The following is a 21,393-nucleotide window of genomic DNA, read 5'->3' as shown; positions in this document are numbered from 1 at the left end:
GATTTTTATCATTAGCACTATATTTTTCTTTCACCCTATTCATGAGTATAATATGTATTTGAGTACACTTCAAATGTTCTTAATTATTATACACAATATTTGAGTTGATGAATGTGCAACTTACCCGATCATAGAAGCCAACTAGAACAATGTTTTCACGCACGTGGTATTATCGCGTTTGTATAAATGAAACAAACTACATTGTTCTTTTCTTGTATCAAGAAACGGTACGAATAAGTCGTGTGACTGGTGGTAAGCGACACGTCTATCTATAACAGTTGCAGTGCCACGCATAGTTTTAAATACCAACGATCTGAGGGGCACTGCCACTGCGCCCATCACCCTGAGACGAAAGTTGGTAAGCCTGTCATATTTGCCTGTAGTTTCACTAGCGTCCTTACCCTTCAAAACCGGAACGCAACAATGCGCACATTATATATGCTTGACGGCAGAAATGGGTGTGGTGGCAGGACTTCTAGGAGCAGGATCTCTACTAATACTACATAGAATAAAATAACTAAAAGACATGCTATTTTCTGTTACCTCAAGTCTTTTTATTTAAACAAGCTGATATATAAATACATAATAATTGGATGGATATATAACTAGACCGGACGCTCTGGTTACAAAAGCTAGGAACTGTTAGGTATCATATAAGTATTAAACGCAAGGCGGATCACAGGGTATGCGAAGAATTAAGTTAATTAAGTATTAAGTACGTTTGCATGCCAACTGTAGTATTAAATTTCCTACTATGAGTAAGTACTTCCTGCACGATACGTAGCCTTAGGGGCTTGTAGATTCAATTTCTAGATAGTAAAGCAGAAATGCGGAATCTAGGAAAGCAGCCGGAAAAATTTGCTAAGGATGCGTCAACATTTATTGATTGACTGCACGTTCTTTATGGAAAGGAAAGTTATATTTGTATGAATCATTTGTGTATAAAAATATGATTGAAGTTGTTAATAGTTTGCTATGCTTGGGGTTTCTCTGATGGACCCAATCCCTAATGAAGTCATACGAGTACGTCAGGTAACTAAAGTGACCGACATAGTTCGCAAAATCAGTAAGCTTAGGTGGCAATTGGTCGGACATGTTTGCAGGAGGGCTGATAGCCGATGGAGTACACTTATTCTATAGTGAGAATTATGTTAAGGAAAACGTAGAGTAGGACGCCCTGCGACAAGATATACGGACGACATGAGAAAGGTGGCCGGCAGCGGCGGGATGCGGACGGCGCTGGACCGGGAGAGTGGTGTGTGCGTGTAAGCTGATGAGTACAGTTAATAATTTGGTAGATAAATGTATTTGCGGCGCCGCCGACGACGTTGCTATGGCAGCATTTGAGCTGCCGTAGCAACATCGTCGGTGGCGCAGGTGATAGACACTTGTGGAAAGATCATCGCGCAATAATGGCGACCTCGATGACCTAACGGTTTGCCTAACGATTCCCGATAGGACCAATTTAGGAAATGAACTTTTCTAAATTGGTTCTGAACAGGGTGTTTCAGATACTGCCACGGAGAGATTTCTGTTGCTCTGGTACTCATAGTACAGGGAATTCCCCAGTTTGAGACCAGGCAATAGGTGTGGCTGTCTAACACATAAAAAAAGACAAAAAGATTGTTAGGTACCCGACGCAGTGTCGTCACCCGCGCTTTCATCCTGAAGACGGTTACACATAGGTGGGACAGCCGTAATAAAACATTGGTTAAGCCTACATGCACATTAAATATTAAGTATTATTAACACTTGGTTATTAATAATTATAATTGTATTCTAACAAATAATGATTATTTTTGATCTGAAATAAATTGTTTTATTTGTAACATGTAACTTTCTGTGGTCTGTGAACGTTGAAACGACATTCGAAGAGCCATGAGCATGAAATTGCTAAAGCAATATTTTTCCTTCTGGTTCTACGTAGAACGTTCTATCAACGAAGACTCGAGGATTAAACAAAGCTGACAATGATTATTTATGGCCTATTTTCGCTATAGTTCCGTGACAGTATTTTAAGAATTCCTCTAAGGTTACGAGTGCTAATCGCGTCAGCGAAGTCGTTCTTCAATCTTTAAATCTTTTTTAAAAATAAAATAAAAATCTTTTATTGTTAGACAGCATAGGTCCATAGTTTGTTAGTAAGCAACCTTATATGTTCTATATTAGTAAGAACTGAGTTATGCTTCGTATCTTCTTTTTTATTTTACCATACTGCTTCACTATGTGTGGATTTTATTGTAGATCACCTTAACGCAGCCGTAGATGAGTGCGAGCACGCGGAGTGATTCACTAACTAGAGCGTAAGGGAAAGAGTGACAACGTGTAATTGTGAACTTGCTTTTAGAAAACCAACGCTTTACATGCCGTGTCGGGTAAAGAAAAAGCGAGCAACGAAGCGTATTCCCAAATGTTGTTTGTGTAGCTTGTTGTTTGGTCATTAGCTGCGGAGATATTATTGACCATTTTGTAGAGCTGTGAATATATGAATACGATAAAAAAGTCGTTTGTGGCTAAAGCTAAGCAAGTCCCGATTGCACCAGCCCCGATACGAAATATGGTGAATTACGTAGATACCGCATAACTATATAAATTGTTTTAATTTTTTTAGTATTATTATTGTTCCTCTGTTTATATGCGTGTTTGTGCTTGTGTAATAAATAGTTTTCTTTCTTCTTTCTTTAAATTATTTTGCAAAATAGACACTTACCATTGGTACGTTAAAGCCACTTAAGATCATATGTTAAAAGTCATAAACATTATATAAAAACAAAAAATAAAATAAAATGTTTCTTTATTTAAGTGTAAAGCATTAATAATTTAATATTACATGACATAACATTTTTATTTAATTTAATTAACAGAATAAAATTAACAGAATTTAATTAAGAATTTATTCTTAAAAAAAATTATATTTTAAAAACTAAGTCTTCACTTGAAAAGTAGCATACAGCGCATACTGTCCTAACAATAATATTGGTCGATTCGCTCACTCTTTATATTTATTTTTTACGTATTATAGCTAAAAATCATTGCAAAAATTGTATTACCAGCTACATAAAACAAATTATGTGTATATATGGGCCACCTTACTCCATACATGGATTGTAGTGGTAGTATGCAGAGAAAGACTTGCAAAATGGTAAAAAATACAGGTGTTATATATGGTGGCAAATCTTTCCTTGATGTAGTATATCGGTGGACAGTTGGAAACGTACTACGTCAAATAAAGTGTGAATCACGTATTTAAGTTAAAGTGCGGCACGTGGCTAAAGTAGATCGCCGCGTGCGCAGAGTTGTACCGAAGAATGTATGAGATCACACAGTGCACGTGAAGTTTTATAACTCTCCTATTTAAGCATAAAAAGTAATCGACAAATTTCGCTCATAAAATCTTCAAGCCTCTCCTGAAAATTGTCATTTTGTAGATGAAAATTTTTCTATCATCACGAATTACAAAATTCTTGTTACATATATTAATAAGTAGTAGTTGTATTAGCTAATTATAGTTTGTGAGGAAGCTGGAATCTAAACTAGATCGAAACCTGTGCTATAGCTTCCAGGCCCCCTACCACGGAAATAATTATGACTTAGAACGTAAGCACTTAACAATTAACAAAATGTATTCTGGTGTATATAGAGAGAGAGAGAGACAAGTTTTTAGGTAGTAAATATTTTGTAACTATGTCAATATTTCAGGTACTCTTCTTCTTTACCTTAAGCCACTTAGTTATTTTATTTTTGCTTGCGATTGTACATGAATTGACTATATTTAATTTTTTATTTATAAAATTGTACAATGTCCCACTCCTAAAATTATAGAACCTCGACGCAAAGGACGCACTAACCATATTTATCTGATCATACTGCATAGGATCTTCTAGTTGTGGACACTCTAATGTAATTATCAATACATATATTGGTGTGTTGTCTAAGTACAGTGTGCAGAATAAAAATTCGACGAACAGAGAGAACGTCTGCATCGTGATAAAGTTGCGCCGTTAGAAATCATCGCGGCTTAAACAAGCATACTTTCAGCAACACTCTCTGTGCTCTTTCCAATTCCATCATCGCAGGTGGCTCCACCCCAGGATGTAATGCAATACGATATGATAGATTACGCCAGTGATAGATATACCATTCTCATAAGTCTGCTATCAGCATTATAATGAAGCTCTTTGAAGATGTAAATCAATTTCCTTAGTATCCGTGCAACCTCGCGAATGTGCCGATTGAATCTGAGGTTGTTGTCAAATATAATACCGAGATATTTTATATTTTGGGTACAAGTAATAAGAGGACAGTCACACATATCAGTTGAATAATTTGAATAATTATGCGCTATTAATGGCACATGGATAGGCACAGAAACAGCGTTTGACCTTATTACACCTAATGTGCGAATTGAATACAGAAATGAAATGCCATTAGTCTATTTGGGTCACTTTGACATGTCGTCCATTTAGTCATAATACTGCACTGTTGGCCTACGACCAATTCGAACCTGTCTAAAATTCAAAACACAAGGTTGAATCTCATTAATTTATAAGAACGTACATAATTGTCGCTGAATATGGCTCTGAATTGTTAATGAACTAAATTAAAGGAATAAATTTTGATGAATTTTAGTATATAGACACATGGGATCTAGGGAACACATAGGCTATTTTTTGTCATAAAAATAAATCTTGAAGAAGGTGATCGCCTATTTCACCCCGAAAGTTTGTTACAGAACCAAGAAAATTATTCAAGTTGGTATAGTACAGTAGGCTATTCAAAGTACTTATTTTATGCAGACAAAGTAGCGGGCACCAGCTAGTAATAAATGAAAACGTCACCGCATGACATAACAACTCATTCGCGGCAGATTTCTCGGTCGTTGCTATGCAAAAATCGTTTTTCGCATTTTCTCCACTCCATGAGTCCGCATTTTTCCCGCAGTATCTCTACAGTACATCGTACCGTCTACCCATTTCTACCTACACGATTGTGCTTCGGTCTCACGGCATATCTCTTAGAAACTATGACCTATATTGTTTGCTTTTACAATTAGCGTTTTTCCTTCCTTTGTTTTATATAAATGTCTTTGACCTCCATTTACATAGTTTTTACTACAGTTCTTGTTATAGTTGCGTAGCTTATGAATTGACAGGAATTGTCTGATTATTTTTATTGCATTCTCTTTGTTAGTCTGACTGATTTAGTAAGCTGATAGTGGAAAAGTTGGAAATCAAGTGATTTCCTATTTTATCGGATAGACCGGATTTCTGATAATAGTTTCTTTATAATTTCTGATAATAAAGTGTAGTACAACAATTCATAAACATTTCATAGGTAGCGGACAATTTTTAGAAGTGAACAAGTTTCGGGACTCAACTTTATCATATTTTTACAAGTTTCGAGCCTTCTAAGAGTTTTCCTTAGCGACAGCTTTATTTTTTTATTTAGCAGTAGAGCTCCTTGTGAAAGAGTTCGTCCAGGGAAGTACTGCTACCTTACCTACTTCTGCCGCCAACCAGTAATATGAGCATTACTACGTTCGGGTTTGGAAGGGTAAGGATACTGGTGAAGCTATAGGCACATGGGACTTGTCACCTTATGTCTCAAGGTGACGAGTGTAGTGGCAATGCCCTAAGATCTTTGCGATTTAAAGCTCTGAGTGGCACTGCATTATGGACAGGCGTGTAGCTTACGATCAGGAGCACGATTGATTCGTCATTTGGCAATATAAAAAAAATTGTTAGCTAATGATAACTTTACGCGTACTGCATTATTACAACACAACTCGACTTTGGTGTAATAAGACCACACTCAGGACAAAGGGTGATAGATTCTTTGAACGAAATTAATTAGTATCTTTATTATGTTTAAATAGGAAAACCACGAAAGTCATAAAAACACTTGACGTGTGATCCCTTGGTGCCATAAATGTATTCTAAAATGAGATAAACACGCATAGGTAATACAAACATATTTTACATTACTAACCCCGTATGACGGGATAAGCCACAGCGCCGCCGGCGCAGGCTTACGTTTTCACTTTCCATGGCAGCCGTAAGGTGCTTGACCCATGCCATTACAGCATCTAGATACCGTGTTTACCTATGCGAAATACAAATTCATAGATTTTAAATTTGCTTCTTTAGATTTTTTAATGTTTTGGTACGATATATATTGTTTTCTTATATATTATGAGTAAAATTAAAGGAACTTGACCACGGTAGAGTGTCCACTTTAGTGTTTATGCTTTTTACAAAATTTCGTTCTTCTGCTAAGTTTCGGTTACGAGTCTCTTGTACGCATAATGTAAACATAAATAATTATTTGTCAACTATATTTTGGTTCATGTACAATTGTAACACACAAACGTATTGTGGAGAAAAATGAAATGTTTCATCTTTTTTGTCGTTTTGGATTTGTTATTGTTTGTGAGGTGTAATTATAATGAAATCAAGAGTTAAAAAATAAGCAGTTTTCTTGTTGGTAACTACAGAATACAAATTAGGTGATGAAGAGGGTGTGCTATCAAAGAATACCTTCAAAGGATTCTTCGAACGTCGACTTTACATTGTACTTATTAGTCCCTAACTCAGCTGAAATTTATTGTAAAAATAAGAGTAGTTCAGTAGAAAAGCATGCTGAGGGTTTGCTAAATGCTTAATGTAAAAAGACACATCTATTAATAATGCCAATTATGTATCCAATTTTTAACCGTCTTCAAAAAAGGACGAGTTTCTCAATTCGTCTGTATTTTTTTTTGTGTATATTACGCGATTCCTCCTACATTTGTGAGCCAATTTCGATGATACTTTTTTGTTGGAACGGAGGTGCATCAAATGAGATTCCACTGAAATTTTAAGAAAATATTCTACCTCTAAAGGTGACAAATTAGAAGATGGATCCAGTTTATTGGTTTCACCCGCTTTTATTAACCGATATCAATAAAACTTGGTACACAGATGTAATTCCAATGAAATAAAACACAGCTATAACGGACAAAATAAACTTTTGTAAACCTAGTAAAGCAAAACAAAATTATAATTTTGAGTAAAACTAGGTAAAATAGAAAAACAGAAACGAACGCACCACCGGCAAAAAAAAAACCATAAAGAATGGGTAATAGAAAATAACTAAAAAGATTTATATCTGTCTCGTCTAGTCGCCGGTTCGCAACATCTTGTATGTATATGTCCTACAAACAATGACATGCATAAACTTATTCATCTATGCGTGTGATAATTATCCATCCATCTAATTATCCGCGTAAAATCGTAATTAACCACTATCCATTTGATTAATTGCTACGAGATCCGCGGCATACATTCGCCGTCACACTAGCGGCATAATATTTCATAAATTATACAGCGGCGGCGGTTTCGCTGCGCGGTTGCACCTTTTTTTTCCACTCATCGTTAACTTTTGAGAGTGAAATAGATGCGCCTGAGACGTTTGAAAAACAAAAAAAGAAATGCTTTGGTTTTCGCTTTCGTGAGCTCGGGCTTCAAAAGCTTCAAAATTTACCATTGTAAATTGAACCTCACGGAGTTCACGCTAGTGTAACATTTCAAGTACACATTTTCACATCGTTATGTTAAACCACGTGTATTAAATCTATTAGTTTGCATAAATGTGTGTTTTTTAACATTAAGTTTAGTCACTTACTTGTTATAAAGATAGTTATTACTAAAAATTTTAATGTATAGTTTGAATGTACATAATTTTGCAAGTAATTTTGTATGGTTGTTCGGAAAGGTGAACGCGGTTGTTTTTTAAAAACTTATGCGATCATATTATGAACAATGTAATGAGTTTTGTGTAATCTAATGAGATAATTACATGTTTACTTTGGTAGAAAGAATACCGTTATATTTAAATAGAAAGCAACAACGTCAATGTTGTCTTCCAAAGGCAATGTTGAAAATATTATTAAAAGTATAGTAACCGAAACGTGTAAGTGAAATATTTGATCAAGTAATTCTGTTAAAGCTACGAATAGTATAGGAATAGTAGTGTCAAAATTAAATGTCTCTATTCGACTACAGCATAGAACACTTACATAAACAAGTAAAACCTCGCTGCACATCTGTTAACCACTTGCGAATTTACATGCGAAATGTTGAATGATACAGGTTGAGCGTCTGAACGATACTGTAAATTATTAAAAATTTAATTACCTTGCGTACTAATTTGACACGAAGTTTAAGAAATCCTGAATTTATACAAGTACTACAATGGTAACATTTATAAATCGAAACATGACCTAACTATTCACCTATTTTTGATATCTACACTAACGATGTTTAGTAAATATGAAATCGAATTTTCTCCTCACTGAAATTTTCTTCTTACATGCAGTACATAGTCGAAACAGCATCTACAACGTATGCACGGAGTATTGATAAGATTTTGGTTTAAATTTCAAACAAATTTATAAAGTTATATTTGAAGGGAAGACAGAAGGAAAAAGAAAGAGATGATGACCAAGAATAGCATATAGCGAGTAAGTACAGAAAACCGTCAAAGTGAGCATCTATATAGAGGTCAAGGAGCTGGCTATGGACTGTGACGAATGAGAAAGCCTGGCTTTTAATGATGATATACCTCAAGCATGTACAAATGTTATTTAGTTAGAAAGAATGCTCAAAAGGTAGTAGAAACAGAAGTGATAAATACAAACAATAGCAATAAATCACTGTCAAGGATCGCGTGCCATTTGGCTTGTGCAGGAGTGCATTATGCTGCTGTCAGTAGGTACGCAAATGTCAGTAGGCTCAAGTGGGCGGGTTGGTTACTACTGGGTGGGCTGCATTATGAAAGGCCTGGGCTGGATGATTGACAAACCGTGTGGGTTTGTTCTTCTTAAGAAGCTGCTTTGAAGAGATTAATATAGTTCCTAAAAGTCTGCAAGATTTTTAAGGGTGATTGTGACCTGTGGGTTATATCTTAAAAGATACCTATTTGGAATAAAAAAATTACATTAGGAACGATTCTATGCAAAATATATTCAGCATAATCTCAGCACAGACTACTAAAAAAACCGACTTCAAAAGTACGTGAAAGTACACATATTCGTCAAGTTTTATTGAAATCGGTTACCGTAAAGTACGTGAAACCGGATTCATTCCCTACTTTGTCACCCTTAGAGGTGGAATATTTTCTTCAAATTTGAATAGAACCCCTAATGAGTACCATATCCAACAAAAAAGAATCATCGAAATCGGTTCACGAAGTTACAACGTATCGAGTAACATACATACAAAAAAAATACAATCGAATTGAGAACCTTTTTCGGTTTTTTAACCGATTTCAAAAAAATGTTCCCTATTTTTTATAGGGAGTTAAAACTAACGAAATTAAAAGGGAATAGGCTATAAAGCGCTATAATAGCTTTATTGTACTGTATGTATGTTATACATAAATTTTCTATGTGCAATTAAAGATTGCTCTTCTACGCATTCAGACTAAATGTATTGTATATGTAGGTAAAAATATAGTTTTGAGCTTTGATTTATTGCCTTTAATTTTTAATTATTCTGGGATTTCAAATGGCGGTATTTTTCACTTTATATGTATTATTTGAAATTTGGTTAAATTTAAAATTTACATTGCCGCAAAAATTGTACTTATTATAATGAACTTTATTTCAAATTGTGTAACGTACAAAGTGGATACGAGGCCATAGATGTGGGTATTCTCACGACAGCGCGATAATTCTCCGGTAGACCCACGACCTATTTTTGGGTTCGGATTTGTACGATACAAAATTCACATAAAGATCTTTATGCTATGGTTACATGCAATTGAGCTGTTTCTGCGTGTTTCGACCTCTGATAATCGCTGTTTTTATAATTAGTAAACGTTATCGCCCCAGGTCTTTTAAGACCTTTTAAATAACGAAGTTAAAAAACTTTTCAAAACATTTGAGAGCAATTGATGCGTTTAATTATGGTATCTCAAACGTTGCTTGAGTGTTGTGGTATAAGTGCTATAAATGCAGTGCTGATATTTTCAGCTTTCTTTTCTTTATTTAATACTCTGTTAGAATTTCTTCGAAATCTATTTACAATGTCTATAAGAAAGTATTTTAAACAACTCACTCCAATCAATCATTTCTTTTCAAAACTTTGATTGACTACTCAACAACAGCTGACTTCGTTAGCACATACAATTTAAATGCTAACAAGTAGTAATCCGATTTAAATTAGAAACAAATTGTATCGACATGCAAATGTGTTAAGTTAAATAAGTTAACAAATTTTATAATAAGCATGACCAAAAACGGAAGTGCTCGCATGCATAATCGCCAGCGTCGATTGCGCAACGAAGGAAACCGAACCGAATCAAAATAAGAAAGCATCGCATTCCGATATAATTACAGAATCGGAATCGATCGGTGTTTGGGTGCTGGTGAAAGCCGTTGCGTCACTTGCGCGCGCGCCGAAGAACGACCGCCGGCTGAGTCTCGTGCCTCATGGTCAGTCCCCCACTTTGAGATCTGTTTTGGATTGTGCAATCGATTATAACAAGGTACTCGATTCAAACAACGCCGAGCTTGAAAAATATTTTACTAGATAAATAAGATAATCTTAATATTTAATTCATGAGAATTAACCCGAAAAAGAATTCCTCATTTTATAATTTTCTCTACAACATTCTTGATAGAAAACCAAGGTCGTCGACTTAGCTGGTAGGGTAAGCAAGCTGAAGTAGCAGTGGGCTGGCAATGTCTGTCGAAGAACCGATAACCGATGGCCGAAACGAGTTCTTTAATGGAGACCACGGCTCGGCAAACGTAATGTAGGACATCCTCTGGCCAGATGGAGTGAAGACCTGCGCAAGGCTGCTGGCAGCACATGGATGCTACAAACAAATTCACTCCACTAGTTTGTTATAAATATTAATACAAAGATTGAACACTAAGAAAAATTTATTGCGATCCGGCTGTATTCGAACCTTCAGCATACCGTGCCTGACGTTCTCCCAACTGAACTACGGAACAAACTAGCTGATTTTACGAATTTTTCTATGTTAGTTCCGGTAGTTCCACGGGAGATTATTATTACCCGTGGAACTACTAGTAGTTCTACTGGTAGTTCCACGGGCAACAAAAGGTGTTTGTTGCAGATCTTTGTTTTTGATTTTTAAAGACTTTTCGCCGTAGCGCCTTCCGTGAGAAATCTGTGAAAGTTTTTTTCATTACTTACCTATAACTTGCAAGCATCATCATCATTCTCGAAATTTTTCACTCAATCACACATCAGCCGCACATTCGCGGAATCACGTCATTAGATTGCATCATTAATATGAATCCAATTTCACAGAGACCGATGGTAGGGGCCACCTGATAATAATCGACAGCGGAGATGCTTTTCTCACGGCTTTCGTTACGCATGAGGTCGAGAAAGGTTGACATAATACTCTGTGATAATGATAATCACCTCACTTTTTATGTAGTATTATAGTCATAGGTAGGTCGTTCTAAGACCTTTACTTCTTATTTTGAAAGTAATTTGTGAGAGCGGACGGACATAGGTTAACATTTTAAAATGACAAGTGTAAGTATGGTGGTTCACTTTATTTACTTACATCACCAATTCTGCCGTCAACTAACTAAAACGCGGTTAAGTGATAAATGGTCAAATATCCGTTTTAAATAGCAAAAGATAGAGCACAAAATTCTCTTTTAAAAACAGTTACAATTAGTTAACGTGTTTTCAGATCTTACCCTAACGATGCATGGCTGAAAAATCATTAAGCAATTTTAATATTCTTGAAATGGGTTACGGTTTTTTATGATATCTCAAAAACTATTTTGTCACTAGCCGCATTTTAGTTAGCCCACGGCAGAATATAGCGTTCCTATAAGAAGTTTTTAAAACTTAGCCTGTAGCTGACTATACGCGCCCGAATATTGTCAGGAGCAGTAGAGCTCCTTCTGAAAGAGTTCGTCCAGGGAAGTATTACCACTTTAACTATTTTTGATTCAAGCAGTAATATGACCATCACTGCGTTCCGGTTCAAAAGTGCAAGGATGCTGGTGAAATTACAGGCACAAGGAACTTGTCAACTTATGTCGGTTACGGGCGCAATGGCGGTAGCCCCAACTACTCTTCTTTGTACGTATTTGCGCCCAGTTACACGAGACGAAAGTTTTCGCGCGGCCGCCGCTCGGCTGCTGCCCAGTTACCGCAACTTCATGTGCATTAATGCCAAATCTGAGTTCTATTTACGAGGCAACAAAATTAAATTTTAAATTCTTCTGAATAGTACAACCGCGCGGTCGCCGAGCAGATACCGCGTCGCCGCCGTTGGCCGTTGCGTAGACCAAATTCAAGCCAGAATCGCCGGCGTGACCGGGACGCTAATTTAAGTTAAAACGTAAAAGCTAAACAAATAGAGCGTTAGGGGTTATGACCCTTCAGCTAGCGCTTTTCTCCGGTGGCGCAGTCAAGGCCATCAGCGGCCAACTACAAAATATCCTTCATAAAAAAAAATAAAAAAAATAGAGCGTACTTTGCCATGACAGTGAGACGCATGCAGTCGCTGCGCGGCGGCAATGCGGACTCCGCTAGGCAATCGCGCGGGGTAAGCGCGTGATGAAATTCGTGTCGAATAAATCTAAATATCGCTTTCACGGATACAATATCACACTCGAATCACCTCTATTAAGTTCATTAGCTATTCTAAATTCCTCATACATTATTCCACAGGACTACATACCAGCATCAGTCCGTTTGCAATTAAATCTGTTAAGTATCTACGTTTGTTTCCAAATAAAACTTCCTCTAATATTTGACCTGTAAACAACCTGTCATAAAGCTTTCGCTTGTTGACATAATCACTATGTATTGTGTGGTGCAGTGTTATCTGTCAAACTGAATAGAAATTGCACCTGTGGAATCGCTATTGTTCGTGATCTAGGGCACCCGCATCTACACAGATCACTCCACAATATTGTGTAGCGATTTTTCTAATTTGTTACTTCGAGTAATCGTTTTTGAGCTCGATGATGAATTCATGCGCATCATTGACATTATAGTGACTTGAAGAATGGGAAATCATTGTTTCATTGATTTAATCCATTTGTGATGATAATACGACGATTTAATTTATGTTGTAGTAAATGCAGTACATCTTTTAGCGTTACATTAAGGGTGATTCAACTGTATTAATTTTTTACATTTTCTACCTAATGCCGCTAGATGGCGTTGTGTGCTCCCTAAAACGAGTTATCGAGTAATGAGTAATAAATATAGCAAATTTTGCCAAAATAAAGCCCACAAGCTGCAAATAACAAGTATGATAGGTACTTATAACGATTTTTAAAACATGGTTAAATATTTCTCCCGGCCCGGGAATCGAACCTGGGACCTCTGCGTGGCAGCATGGTAACCGTTCGGCCACGGAGGCAGTTAAATATAAGTAATAAGAAAAACTTTTTGCAAAAAGTAATCTTAACATGTTAGAAACAAACGGTTAATCGTACAGAGTCCCATTAATAGCGTTCATATTATTTTTTACAATAAATTATTTCAAGATCTAGTTTAAAGTGGGTTTGTGTGTGCACAAGTCTTCAAAATTGTTTTTATTATAGAATATAGATACAAGGATTTGTCACGATATTTTTATTTACCATTAACACAAGTGTTAATCAGCCATCTAAAGTGCACGTGGCGCAAATACGAGCCCGGGTTCGAACTCAGCCAAAAGGAAAGAGCGTCGTCGAGCGAGCGTTGCAAGAGGCGTCTTGCAATTTAGGTATTTCTGTCTAGCTCAGACTAGAACCAAGTTAAGCAAAGTTCGCTTCTTCAATTCGTTCGTAGCAGTTGAATTTCTTGTGAAAGAGTTCTTCGGAAGTATTGTTACCTTACCTATTTTATATTTCGGTTTTGAAAGGAAAGGGCACTGGCGAAATTACAAGTACATGGGACTTGTTAATTTATGTCTCAGGCTGACGAGCACAGTGGCATTGCAACTGCTATGGACAGGCGTGTCGATTACCACCAGGCGCACGACTTGTTAGCCCCGTCGATTGGTATCATAAAAAAAATATACTAGGTACATCTACACAGGCAGTCAATACAATAATATTTAAATTCGCAAACAAATTTCCACCTGTCGACTTACTTTCTGTTTACAAGTAAATAAATACCGATTTATTGATAAGTTATGGTTTGCTCCACTAACCAATGAACTTTGACTCCGTTTTGGGCAATATTTAATCCGTAGTTAATTATTTTATGTGGTCGACTTTCTTAATTCAGAATGCATATTATTTCAAATGAATATTTTCAACATTTTTTTATATCATACCAAGTGAAGGGACGGGCAAGTCGTCCGCCTGGTGGTAAGCGACACGCCTGTCCATAATAATTACAATGCCACTCGGAGCTTTGAATTGCAAATATCCTAGGGGGCACTGCCACTACACCCGACACCTTGAGACATAAGTTAACAAGTCCCATGTGCCTGTAATTTCAGCAGCATCCTTACCTTTCCAAACCGGAACGCAGTAACGCTCACATTACTACTTGGCGACAGAAATAGGTAAGGTGGCAGTACTTTCCTGACGAACTCTTTCACAAGGAGCTCTACCGCTACTAATCAACCAGTGTTGACTTTTTTTACGTTTATTTAATTATTTTTTTTGGTATAGTATGTAGAAATGTCTGTACACCTTACAAGTAACGAATTTCCATGTAAATTACTTTATAATTTACATGGAAATTCGTTATTCGTTTTGGTCTAAATGGATCTATTCCTGATTTGGTGAATTCAATGTTTTTTAAATCTGTTTAAAACTACAGTTGCTCATAATCCCGAGCTGAACTTCTTGCATTTAAGTTTATCGTATGTATTTTCTAGCAACTTTTTTATATAATTTAACCTACATATAAAAGTTATGCTACTAACGTTTAAGTTTAATGAAAATGGAAATAAATTATTTTGCCACTCCGCGAATGCAAACAAGCGAAGTTCGTGGAGCAAAGTAATTTACGTTCATTTTTATTTACAACCTTAAAAAAAATTAACGTAATATGGTAAATATAATAGAAGCAGTGGCAGCTTAATGGTTTGACCTACCTATCATCTCTCAAGTCGATAGTCGTGGGCTCCAATACGGGTTCCTACTTCGAGATTTTCGGAATTTTTGTGCGAAATTGAATTTAGTTTGAAATTTACCATGAGTTTACTATACCTTTTTGGTATAGGAAAATATTGTAATGAAACCTGCACGTCAAAGAGGGTTCACAACCCTTGGAAAACGTGGGAAGTCCCTTAACTGCAATGGGCCAGAGTGGGGGATTATTGCCCAAAGTATTGCCTAAGAGGAGATCCTCAGCAACAGTGGGACGTATAAATGGTTTGTTGACGATGACGATATAGTAAATATGTAGGTTAAATTACATAAAAAGTTTTTATTTGTATAACACACCGAGAAATATAAAATACATGAACACAGAGTGAACTAATTGAAAACGCTGTAGGCATATGCCTGTACCATATGGCAATTTTATTTTCTGAACTAATTAAGTTATTTATATGTTGTACTTATTTTAAAGCGCGTAAATAATTTTTTATTGTTTTTCTTTTTATTTTGCAATTTTATTTTTAAACCGGTCACTTCGTAAAGGGCCACTGAAAACCAGCGATGTGGCTCCGCCGTAGTATTTGCTGAGTTGGGCCCTTTCAGTGCAATACACTTTAAGCATAAAATCGTAATATTGTACTTGTAACATTGTTTGTGCGGAATAAATTTATTTTCTTTCTTTTTTACTTGAAAGTATTCTTTTAACAAGGATTCCCGTAAAATAACGCCTGATTCCATAAATTATATTTTACGTTTGCTTTTTCACTTAAAACTATTTCAAGATTTTTGTTATCGGCCTCTTCATTTACGAATATACAAACGTACATTTGATCGTATACCACCTCTGTAACAGTCTGTACAATAGGCGCAAAAAGTAGGTTAATTAATAAAATATGCCATTAAATTGTCATCCATATTCATCGACAGTCAGCGACTCTAGCATACACAAATACCCGCGTGCTTGGGCATAATTTAGAGACAAACTCATAAACGAGCATAGCAAAACTTACGTCATAGGCAGGTGAATGTAGGGCTCTTCTGTGAAGAATTTTTGACGTTCATTTCATCAGACTTTCAATCCGGTGTGGGTAGCAAATTTATAAAAAAAAGAGCTTTACCATGAGACCATTATAGTTCAAATTTTCATTTTTTTTTCTTCAAGCTATACTTACATCATGTTGGTTGATATATTACATAATAAAAACATTAGGGTGAGATTAATTATAAAACGTGCGAAAAAGCAGTTTGGGCTCAGCAATAATGACTCTATATAAGGAACAGTTGATTTTATTGTCGCGATTTGATAGGTCTCATATTTGAGTAATTTTTATTTTAATGTGCCGTAACGAGCAAGTCATAAGTCATTAATTAGTCGTAAGTATTTTTAATTTAGTTCACATTACTGCCTTCCGGTTTTGAAGGGAAAGGGTGCTGGTGACAATATAGGCACTTGGGACTATGTCAACTTATGTCTCTGGGTGACGGGCATAGTGGCAGTGCTCCTCAGATCTCTGCGATTTCAAGCTCTGTGTAGCACTGCAACTGTTATGGGCAGGCGTGTCGCTTACCACCAGGCGCACGACTTAGGTATTCGTCTCGTAGGTAGGTATCGTAAAAAAAAAACTGATGGAGATGCTGTATGTAACTCGGATTCATTACTACTATATCTTTGTCTATTATTTATTAGATAAAGCGTCTGACCTATTTGCAGTTGGCGCAAATGTCTTTTTTAGTACCTAACCTATTCTAAACGTTGAGAATTTCGTTTACTATGAGTTCCAAGGTCACGGAATTCAGTCTATAGTACAACCTAAAACTTTCAGACCTGTAACAATTTATGAAGTTAATTTCCCAAATTGGTTTTACTTAGAATCGAACCCGGGGCCTTGTCATTCAGCGTCCACAGTCAAAACCGTTAGGTCACTGTGGTCACCGTTTGGGTTTGAGTGGAGTAAATGCTATTTTCTGTTAGTTGTTTAGTGGAACACGTGTACGGTTGCACGCTTCGGAACATCTGTTGTATTGTATTGTGCCGCTATTAAAACTTGCGACATCCAAGCTCCAAATTTGAATAAAAACATTACTAAATCAGCGCAACGGTGTTTTAGTAAAGGTGAGAAGCCTTTTATCAGCCCGCATTTTAAACAAATAAAATAAAAAGTTGTTCGAAAAGAACAATCCGAATTAATTTCTTTAATTAGTAGAAGTGAAAGTAAGTATCTATGTACTCGGTTACTACAATGGCCACCTTTGCACAATAATTGAAAACGTATGTCGGTACTTCGTACAAATTTGATTTTGGAACCTAGGAACATTTCATTCTATCCCATGTGTAACTCAAGTTAGGAAGCAATTTTTTTTTCGGATCTTAATTGCGTATGTTTGTTTTTTCAAACAAACCAACGTTTCGGGCTTTTTACATGTTCCATGTTTATGATGGACTCAAAAAACGTACGCGAAAATTAGACATTGGAATATTCTAAATATACAAGATTCTCAATTACCGATTTTTATGTACTTACAATACATACGAGTACGTAAGATACTATGTTATGGGACAATATACATTGTGATTGTGTAACGAAAAACTTTCTCATGTGAACTAGGGCAGTTAGGCGCCATGTTAATCATAATACAATAACGTTTGTTAAAACAAAGAAAACACATAAAAACTCCTTGATGAATTGTGAAGTCTCTAGGTAGCATTAGAATAATGTGACCAGTGCCGAAGCTACGAACAGTGAGACCTAAATGAATCGATGGTGATGCCATCATGTCAAAGACATCACACTACGCTGTTTTAATGCATTTGGGAATTAGATGTGTACTCAAACTTTTATGTGAAAGGAGACGCAGATTTTATTACGATTTCGAACATTGGTGTATTAAAGCCACATTTGCAAAATTACAACTTTTCAGGGGAGAGATTTAAAGATAGGCTGAGGGCTTTAATAACTCGAGGTTTGTAATTTTTACGCCCGTGCTACATGCAATGTTTTTCATTACATTTGCGAGGAAATAGATACGATGATAATTTAATTCTTGTATAAATAATATATGTTCTCATCACTACGATTTTGTAAATGGCGCGTTTTTTAACAGATTGCCAGATATTCTTCCATTGATAATGCAACTCAAACTAAAATGCCGTAAAAGTCACAGACGTATACAGCCACGATCTTTTATGTGATAAAAACACTTTTGACATATGGTCACATGTAGCTTTATTATACAAGGGTTAAGAAGATATTTAAAAGTAATTTACTAGTCCATACTGCGTATGATTCAAAAAGATTCTGTGATTTAGGCGCCCTGATGCGATCTACACTTGAGTTGCAAGCTTTTTAACAGAACTATGGCTGCTCTACTGTAGGCGCATAATTTATGACCCACAATTTATGAAGACTACATCAAGGTACCTACACAGTCAACCTAAAAGCGGGAAGTAATTATATGTACATCAGGGAGACTAGATACATTTGTGTATTTAATTGCCCGTGAACTTCTCTAGCCATTTTAATTTCACCCTGTGTTAATTCTTGATTATAGATAGGACTATCTAATTATTCCTATGATTGTTAATTCAATATACTATCTTATTGTTTATGTCCCACGTTCAAAACAATACCAAAAATCTTGCTTTTTTTAATTCAAACTTATTTTCATAAATATGAAACGCTATTTTCTGAAAGTTGATTTTAACGTTTAGTGATGATATTCTTTTTGAAGTGTATATACGATTTAGTAATATTTACAGATTACATTTAAGATATACATAATAAAAAAATAAGGAAATTAAAAAAGACGTTTGAAAACGATCCTTAAAACGTTATTACAATAATTTATAAAAAAAAATTCAGTATGTACACAAAACCCTGACTGCAGCAAGAATCAGGTCATACATGTAAATTTATTATACTGTCATTAGACTAACAAATTTGACAGATCTATAAATATTGTGATTCCTTTCACTTTCTATAGTGACAACAAGATTTGTACAGCTCGTGCCTCATGACACATACTGATATATTAAATTAACGCAAAATATTATATACACTTGTAAATTAAAATTAATCAATGTTATGTACACGGCGCATTTTTCAATTGTTCTCTGATGAACTTTAAATTTACTACCGTAACGTTGTTTTTTCTCTAATGTGCACATAATGTTGAACATACCTATGTATGAACTTTGAATATGTAGAAATTTCGTTCTTTTTTTAATTTTAAACAAGCAGTCATAAAACAGGTAGGTGATACAAAACATTGACTAGAACAACTGGTGTTCTACAAACAAAAATAAGAATTTAGCAAGCAAGTACGGTGTTAACAGACAAATTTAAAACAATATATTTAAAAACAACTTCTGGTAAGTACTTTTCTCTTTACTTGTAAGAGAAAAGTACTTAACAGAGGCAAGGATAAACCGAAAGTATCTATATTATTAAAGTTTATATTGAAGAAATCCAAATAACACTGAAAAACCATTTTTAGAGTAGTTTTTCCTACTAAATTTGCTCGAGAATAATACTTATATTATAATAAGAGACGCGGTAGACCCCGCCTGACATTGATATCCCTTGTTAATAAAGATCTGCGAGAGCAATAACTCAGACCACAAACGACTCAGGACAGACCGTCTTGGAGAAAAGTGACCAGAAAGGACGACCCTAAATAAATAGGAATAAGGCCAGGCAAAAGAAGAACAATAATAATATGTGCCAAACAACCACACCGATTGCCTGGTCTCAAAATAAGGGAATTGCTTGAAATATGAGTGCTAGAGCAACTGACTTAACTCTGGGCACTTTCTAGAACACCCAGACCGAAACCAATTTAGAAAAGTTAATTTCCGAAATTGGTCCTACCGGGAAACGAATCCGGGGAGTTCCTCTTGCAGCGCCTACAACGTAAACCACCAAAATCGTTAGAAGTGTAGATAATTTTGATTGATGCGAAACGTTTCGGCACGAAAACAGTACGAGCCGTTAAACAAATATTGTTTTTAATATATTTCGGTTATTGAGAAATAAATAATAAGTAAATATAAGCATGTACCGATATGGTCTCAAGTCGTTAAAATCCTCATCATCCATTCGTTAGTAACCGCAGAGCGATTTATTTGACGCGCGTACTAGTGACGGCGGTTATGCAATGAGCTTTTGTAGAAAATGTTACCCTACCTGTTATTTGTCGACTTTGAAAGTAACTTGATTGTTTAGATAGTTTAAATATACGTTTTCTGACTACCCATAATTATAGTGAATATTCGTAGATTGTTTCTAGTTTAGTTTTAATGTTAGATCAAAAGTTGTGGTTAAAAGTTTTTTGCAAATTTTTAGTGTCTTATACTCCAAAATGACACTGTGCAAAGTGATATATTTCCTTTGACTTTTATGTAAAAGTCATAAATTAATAAGAGGCAGGACTCACCTCTGAGTGTGTCCCGTCGCGTAGAAAGTGAAAATCAACTCAGGCGCAGGCCGGCAACGGCATTTGCGCACTTTCCAGTTTTCCACACACTCTCACTCCTTTACAACTATAAGTACGTCACACTGAGTTTATTTTTTGTAGGCTAGAATTCGCAATTTCAATATTTTGAAAAACGCGATTCTTGTTGTCTCGGTGTCGGCGTTTGTGTTCAACGCGTCGCTGGCGACTGCCGCGGAGAGAGCGGCGCACGCGCTGCGGCGTTGTGTAAGAACACACCACTCATTCACAAGTCAGTGGAAGGAAGGAAGATGTGGATTTGCTTTTCTGTCAAGGGAAACCTGCTAGTTGCTTGACGAAAACCAAAACTCCGTTTTTTTCTACCTCAATGTTCATTTTAAAGTAGAGACGCGTTTTCCGAAGTGGTTTCGGAGCTATTATAGTTTTGAATTAGAGTTTGACTGGATCGAACTTGTATTGGGTTAACTTGCTGACTTAAATCCAATAACCTACTTCAAGATATACAATGATAAAATTACATTCTGTTGTTGAGGGAAACATGTTGGAAGACCTTCACTTTAATAAAATATCAGGGAAATTTTTCGACCAAATGAACGTTCGTGGTAATAAATCAATTACACAATCAATCTTTCGCGCAAACGTCACTCGGTCTGATGATCCATCGACTTCTCGCATTTCGATATATTGAATAATGGATTACTTGACCGTTCGGTCAAATATTTTTCTTGTAGAAATTCTTCCCACTTCTCTTGTAGGCACCTTCACCGGCTCGAAAGTATATTAGAAATATCTACAAGACGTTTCAAGATAGATGTTGAAGGAGTACTTCCTTGTATACATATGTTAATGTA

General features: G+C 35.9%; 1 protein-coding gene across 3 annotated transcripts in view; it reads right to left on the bottom strand.

Annotated features, from left to right (window-relative positions):
* Positions 1 to 20,745, bottom strand: part of LOC113239674 — a 39,167-nt gene extending 18,422 nt beyond the window's left edge. For all 3 annotated transcript variants that reach the window (XM_026476755.1, XM_026476756.1, XM_026476757.1), the window contains exon 1: positions 20,525 to 20,745. The gene's annotated coding sequence lies outside the window, so the exon portion shown is untranslated. The remainder of the gene's footprint in view (positions 1 to 20,524) is intronic.
* Positions 20,746 to 21,393: the final 648 nt, after the last annotated feature.

Source organism: Hyposmocoma kahamanoa, unplaced genomic scaffold, assembly GCF_003589595.1.
Source record: "Hyposmocoma kahamanoa isolate Upper Pololo Valley unplaced genomic scaffold, ASM358959v1 114, whole genome shotgun sequence".
Taxonomy (NCBI): Eukaryota; Metazoa; Arthropoda; class Insecta; order Lepidoptera; family Cosmopterigidae; genus Hyposmocoma; species Hyposmocoma kahamanoa.
Note: the sequence above shows the minus strand (reverse complement) of the source record. Positions and strands in the feature narration are given on the sequence as shown.